We start from the raw sequence: 7,004 nt of genomic DNA, 5'->3' as shown, positions 1-7,004 counted from the left end.
GGTGGATCACCTAAGGTCAGGAGTTCAAAACCAGCAAACGCCAGACGGCTCACTTGTGCGCTCTTCACCATGTTGCCTATGTAACGATGTGGCTCTCTGGCCGAGAAGGGGGGGACGGACATCCACCTACCTGGCTGAGGGTTCTTGTCCAGCGGTGGCCGTAGGCACTACTCATTCCCTGAGGCACAGCTGTGCCTGTTCCTGACCTCCAAGGGGCTGGGACTCGCTGTGTGAGAGAAGGTGTGTCTTCCTGGACCAATTGTCCCTGCCACAGCCAACTTCTTAAAACAGGCACAGTTCAGCCAGGCACAGTGGCTCACGCCTGTAATCCCAGCATTTCGGGAGGTGGAGGCAGGCGGATCACCTGAGGTCAGGAGTTGGAGACCAGCCTGGTCAACATGGTGAAACCCCATCTCTACTAAAACAAAAATTAGCCAGGTGTGGTGGCACACACTTGTAATGCCAGCTACTCAGGAGGCTGTGGCAGGAGAATCACTTGAACCTGGGAGGCGGAGGTTGCAGCGAGCCGAGATTGGGCCACTGCACTGCAGCCTGGGAGACAGAGTAAGACTCAATCTCAAAAAAAAAAAAAAAGCACAGTTGTCAGCAGCCAGCCAGCCTGAGGATAGCTGCTTTGCACCTGGATGTGATTTCAGCACCAACAAAGTTGCAAAATGCCACCTGTTGAAGATGGCTCTGTCCAGTGACGAAGCAGTGGAAACTTCCAGAAGTGACTTAAACCGACAATGGCAGGATAGGGCTTCCTCAAGTACTGGAGATTACAGGAGACTGGGTTTTATAGGATTGAAGAGCAGAAAGCCAAAATAATGCGGGGGAGGGGAGGGAGGCTGGAGTGTGAGGTCCACAGTCCTTCGTAGCTTAGATGACAGATGCACCCTTTGTGGCCTGACACTCTCCATCACTGTCTGATTTTGTGAAACGATGAACACGGGTAACATAAATACTGGTCTTAGGTTTATACTGACAGCCACTATGCGCATCGAGGGTGCAGTGATTTCCTGGGAACTTAGAGGGTGCTGGAATAAGGTGAAACAAAATGCCCCCGAGTTCCGTCCTGATCTGAACTGCCCTGGCCATCCAGATGTGCCCACCAGGCATCCCACTGAGACAGTTCACAAAAACAGGAGCCACTGCATTTTTTTTTTGGTTTCACCGTCTAGAAATGTAACAGGAAGGGTTTGTATTGTTTCCATTTATAAAAAGGTGATCATACCTGCAGTCGGGCAAACAATGTTTCTGTCAATGACAGACCATGCGATGATGCTGTATTTTCACTATAATTTTTTTTTTCAATCTGTCACAAACTTGTTTGCTTTTATTACTTTTAATTGACATAATTGTACATATTGATGGGTTACATTGTGGTATTTGGAGGAGTTTGAGACCAGCCTGGGCAACATGGTGAAACCCTGTCCCCCCTAAAAATATAAACAGCCAGTCGTGGTGGTGGGCACCTGTAATCCCAGCTACTTGGGAGGCTGAGGCAGGAAGATTGCTTGGACCCGGGAGGCAGAGGTTGCAGGGAGCCAAGAACGCATCACTCTACTCTAGCCTGGGTGACGGAGCAAGACTCCATCTCAAAAAAAAAAAAAGGTAAAAAGCTGGTCACCCTTCAGTCCCACAGAACGCTGGGATATAATCCTCCCAGCAGGCTGGACCACACCAGGCCTAGGTTTAGAAGCACAAACACGCAGCGCCGTGCCACAGTGGCCCACAGCATTCAGCGCACTCACATTCTGCACACGTTTGTTGCCTGGGAGCCACAGACTACACCCTACAGCCTAGGTGTGGAGGAGGCCGGACCATCGGACCATCGAACTGTCAGTCACTCTAGGGTGTTTGCACAATGCAATCACCTGACCACGCACATCCCTGACACTAGGTGACATGTGACTGTTTCTGTGCTTATTTCATGGGGTCTGTCCTAGGCTGGCGGTTCCCAAGCCCTAGCCTGTGTCAAAACACAGGGCTCCTTTCGGGAGGGTGCTGGACCCCACCCCGAGGCCCTGATTCTGTGGTCTGAGGTGGACTCAGGTTTACACCTGGAGCTGCCTGGGTGACACGTCTGGTCTGGGACTGCGCTTGGACAAGCCGCTTCCCTGCGTCTCCAGCACTGCCGGCCCTGTGTGCTGTGGAGCAGTGAAAGTGCAGACAGCACAGTGTTCAGTGTGGTTAAGTTTAAAAACCACTAACTTGGTTCAGTCAGTGGAAAACTTTGGTATGTTAGGAACCTGGGTATGTGAACTGAATTTGCAGATGAGGTGTTCTAATGAAAAAATGTTTTTAATTTTTAAAGTCTTAAGAAACAATGTTCTGATAATTTAATGTTCAAATTGAGATGTCTCCAGCCGGGCCCAGTGGCTTACGCCTGGAATCCCAGCACCTTGGGAGGCTGAGGTGGGTGGATTGCTTGAGCCCAGACATTAGAGACAGGATTGGGCAATGTAGTTAGATGAAGTATCTCAAAAAAATAAGTAGCCGGGCATGATGGTGTGTGCATGTGGTCCCAGTTCCTCAGGAGGCTGAGGTGGGCGAATCACCTGAGCCTGGGGACATCAAGGCTGCAGTGAGCTGTGATCACACCACTGCACTCCAGCCTGGGTGACAGAGAGCAAGACTATCTCATTTAAAAGAAAAAAAAAAAAGGCCGGGCGCGGTGGCTCAAGCCTGTAATCCTAGCACTTTGGGAGGCCGAGACGGGCGGATCACGAGGTCAGGAGATCGAGACCATCCTGGCTAACACGGTGAAACCCTGTCTCTACTAAAAAAAAAAAAAATACAAAAAACTAGCCGGGCGAGGTGGTGGCGCCTGTAGTCCCAGCTACTCGGGAGGCTGAGGCAGGAGAATGGCGTGAACCCGGGAGGCGGAGCTTGCAGTGAGCTGAGATCTGGCCACTGCACTCCAGCCTGGGTGACAGAGCGAGACTCCGTCTCAAAAAAAAAAAAAAAAACCAGGCGCAATGGCTCACACCTGTAATCCCAGCACTTTGGGAGGCTGAGGCAGGCGGATCACAAGGTCAGGAGTTCGAGACCAGCCTGGCCAACAGGGTGAACCCCCGTCTCTATTAAAAAGACAAAAATTAGCCAGGCGTGGTGGCAGGCGCCTATAATCCCAGGTACTTGGGAGTCAGGAGAATCACTTGAACCCAGGAGGAGGAGTTGCAGTAAGCTGAGATTGTGCTATTGCATTCCAGCCTGGCCCACAGAGTGACACTCTGTCTCAAAAAACAAAACAAAACAAAAGTATCCAAAACACACTGGGCTTTGAAGACAATACCAAATATCTATGGGTCTGTCTGTCTGTCTCTTTCTCACTCACTGTTAAAGGTATTGTTTCCACGTTGCCTTTATTGTAGAGTGGGGTCCAGGCATCCACTGGGAGGCTTGGAACGGATCCCCAGAGGATAAACGGGGACTGCTGTATGATTTTTGTAGCACAGTTAGAAGTGTGTGTATATTTCTAGAAATGCAAATAAAACCAGGGCCTGAAGAGTAAAAAAAATTTATATGTTGAAATAATATTTTGAATATGCTAGGTTAATAAAGTATTAAAATGATTTCACTTGTTTAAAAAATATTTACATGTTGAAATAATATTTTCAATATGCTAGGTTAATAAAACATTAAAATGAATTTCACTTGCTGGTTTTACTGTGGTTGCTCAAAATTTGGAAACTGGGTGGTCAGCTTGGTGCTGTCTCTGTTGGATGGCCTTGTCTAGCACTCTCACTAAAGGCCAAACAGCCCTGGCACGATTTCTCAGCGGGGAGGGGCAGCGCCTGGTTCGTGCGCTGGGTTTTCTGTCTTCGATTTGACGGAGTATTGAAGTATAAAACTTAAGAAGAGCAAGGCCAGGCGTGGTGGCTCAGGCCTGTAAGACGAAAATTTTGGGGGGCCAAGGCGGGTGGATCACTTGAACCCAGAAGTTCGATACTAGCCTGGGCCACATGGCAAAACCCTGTCTCTACACAAAATACAAAAATTAGCCAGGTGTGGTGGTGCATGTCCGGAGTCCCACCAACTCGGGAGACAGAGGTGGGAGGACTGCTTGAGCGCAGGACCTCAAGGCTGCAGTGAACCATGTTTGTGCCACTGCACTCCAGTCTCGATGACAGAGCGAGACCCTTCTCAAAAAAAAAGTTGGTGGAACCCGAAGCCTCCCTGAGGGAAATGAAGGTGTCCCCAGAGCGTCACTCAGAACAGGCAAGTCGGCCGTCGCCCTCCTGCCTAGAGCGTCACCGAGAGCAGGCGAGTCGGCCGTGGCCCTCCTGGCTAGAGCGTTAGTCAGCGGGCGAGTCGGCCGTGGCCCCGCTGGCTCGCGTGTCACCGAGAGCAGGCGAGTCGGCCGTGGCCCCGCTGGCTGGAGCGTCAGAGCAGGCGAGTGGGGCCGTGGCCCCGCTGGCTGGAGCGTCACCGAGAGCAGGCGAGTCGGCCGTGGCTCTCCTGGCTAGAGCGTCAGTCAGCGGGCGAGTCGGCCGTGGCCCTGTTGGCTGGAGTGTCACCGAGAGCAGGCGAGTCGGCTGTGGCCCCGCTGGCTGGAGCGTCAGAGCAGGCGAGTCGGCCGTGGCCCTGCTGCTGGAGCGTCAGTCAACCGTGGAGGTCACCAGCCCTGCCTTTTCAGAAGCAGATTTGGACCTGGGCTGGTGCGGCCCTGGGAGCTGATGTTTGCAGATGCTGAACGTTTTCTCTCGCTGGGTTGGACAGGCTTGCAATCCTATGCCTGGCGTTTCCCGTCGTCACCCCAGCTGCCTACAGCGGGGGAAGCACGTCTCGGGAAGCGTCCTCGCCCCCTGCCGTGGGGCTCTCCTTTGTCTGAGTTGGGCTTTGGCTGGCATCACTGGGTTTTTTGGGCAGGGCCCAGGGCCACGCCGTCGCCCCTGGTGCCCGGCATTTTGGACGGGATCCTGGGAGCCTGGCTGCTACTTCCCTTTCTGGTGTACGGGCTGCAGTATCAAACATTTTCACAAGATGTCCCCAAAAGGCCTTTGAGTCAGAGTGAGAGTTGACAGCGTCCAGCATTCCTGGTGAGAAATTAGCTGCAGCGTCACAGGAAGGACGGCTATAACCAGCCGGTCAATCCTAACTCAGTTTCTCTAGGTTAACAAAGTTAAAAGGGGATCGGGGATATTTTTAAATGTACTCTTCATTAACCTTCCAGATGTATTCTTTTCTGTAAGCCTAAGACTGCACTTGAAAGATCAGCTCTGAAATGAGTTCCTAAAATAGGTCAGTGGCTGAAATTGCCGTCGTTTCCCAAATGTTAAGCTTAAGAATGAGGAACTTTCGGCCCGCGCGGTGGCTCACGCCTGTAATCCCAGCACTTTGGGAGGCCAAGGCGGGCAGATCACAAGGTCAGGAGATCGAGACCATCCTGGCTAACAGTGAAACCCCGTCTCTACTAAAAATATAAGGAAAAAATTAGCCAGGTGTGGTGGCAGCGCCTGTAGTCCCAGCTACTCGGGAGGCTGAGGCAGGAGAATGGCGTGAACCTGGGTGGCGGAGCTTGCAGTGAGCCGAGATCACACCACTGCACTCCAGCCTGGGCGACAAAGCAAGACTCCGTCTCAAAAAAACAAAACAAAACAAAAAAAAGAATGAGGCTCTTTCACGTCCGCTCAGTATTGTAAATGTCTGTGTTTCTTTGGGGGCTGGGTCTCGCTCTGTCACCCAGGCTGGAGTACCGTAGTGCATTCATGGCTCACTGTAGCCTTGAACTCCCAGGCTTGAGTGAAGCTCCCACCTCAGCCTCCGGAGTAGCTAGTACTGCAGGTGTGCACCACCATGCCCAATGAATTAAAAACATTATTCTTTTTTATAGAGCTAGGGTCTCACTATGTTGCCCAGGCTGGTCTCAAACTCCTGGCCTCAAGTGACCTTTCCACCTTGGCCTCCAAAAGTGCTGGGCTTGTAGGCGTGAGCCATGGTGCCTGGCGTTCAATATTGCAGATGTCTTGAGAGGATCATTGTGTTCTGGGGAACCTGGTGACGGGGAAACTAGTCTGACCTCTCCGCTTGGTTGCATGTGAAGTTTTTGCAGATAAATGTTGATTTACTTCATTTTGCTGAAATATTAAAAACTTATAATCACAGCTTATTATTCAAGGTGAATAAAGCAAACAGGAGAGTATTTAGGCCAAGATATCAGTTGAATGATGTTAGAGAGGTTGTTTACTGTTTTTCTATTTGTCTTATTTAGAGACAGTCTTGCTCTGTCATCCAGGCTGGAGTGCAGTGGTGTTATCACAGCTCACTGCAGCCCTGACCTCCTGGGCTCAAGGGATCCTCTCACCTCAGCCTCTCAAGTAGCTGGGACTACAGGTGCATGCCACGATGCCCTGCTAATTTTTTATTTTTTTGTAGAGGTGGGATCTTGCTATGTTGCCCAGGCTAGTCTCCAACTCCTGGGCTCAAGTGATACTCCCACCTCCGCCTCCCAAAGTGCTGGGATTACAGGTGTGAGTGCTTGCCCAGTTTTTCATTCCTTTTGTTTGAGGATGTTGTCCTTTGATTTCTACCTTACATTGTTCCGACATCGGGATGGGGAGGCTCTGATGACCCCCACAGTGTTGAGGCTGCACACACTCCTGAGCTACACTATGACATCGTCTTAGAACACATTAAAAGCTAAGATTTTCCTGCCATTGATGCTGCAAGAAATGCCTTTTAAAATGGCCTTTAGGCCGGGCTCGGTGGCTCAAGCCTGTAATCCCAGCACTTTGGGAGGCCGAGACGGGCGGATCACGAGGTCAGGAGATCGAGACCATCCTGGCTAACATGGTGAAACCCCGTCTCTACTAAAAAATACAAGAAACTAGCTGGGCGAGGTGGCGGGCGCCTGTAATCCCAGCTACTCGGGAGGCTGAGGCAGGAGAATGGCATAAACCCGGGAGGCGGAGCTTGCAGTTGGCGGAGATCAGGCCCCTTCCCCCCACCCGGGGCGACAGAGCAAGACCCCTTCTAAAAAAAAAAAAAAAGGTCTTTTT

The sequence above is a fragment of the Rhinopithecus bieti genome, unplaced genomic scaffold (genome assembly GCF_001698545.2).
Source record: "Rhinopithecus bieti isolate Rb0 unplaced genomic scaffold, ASM169854v2 scaffold_1017, whole genome shotgun sequence".
Classification (NCBI taxonomy): domain Eukaryota; kingdom Metazoa; phylum Chordata; class Mammalia; order Primates; family Cercopithecidae; genus Rhinopithecus; species Rhinopithecus bieti.
This window is presented reverse-complemented; position numbering follows the sequence as displayed.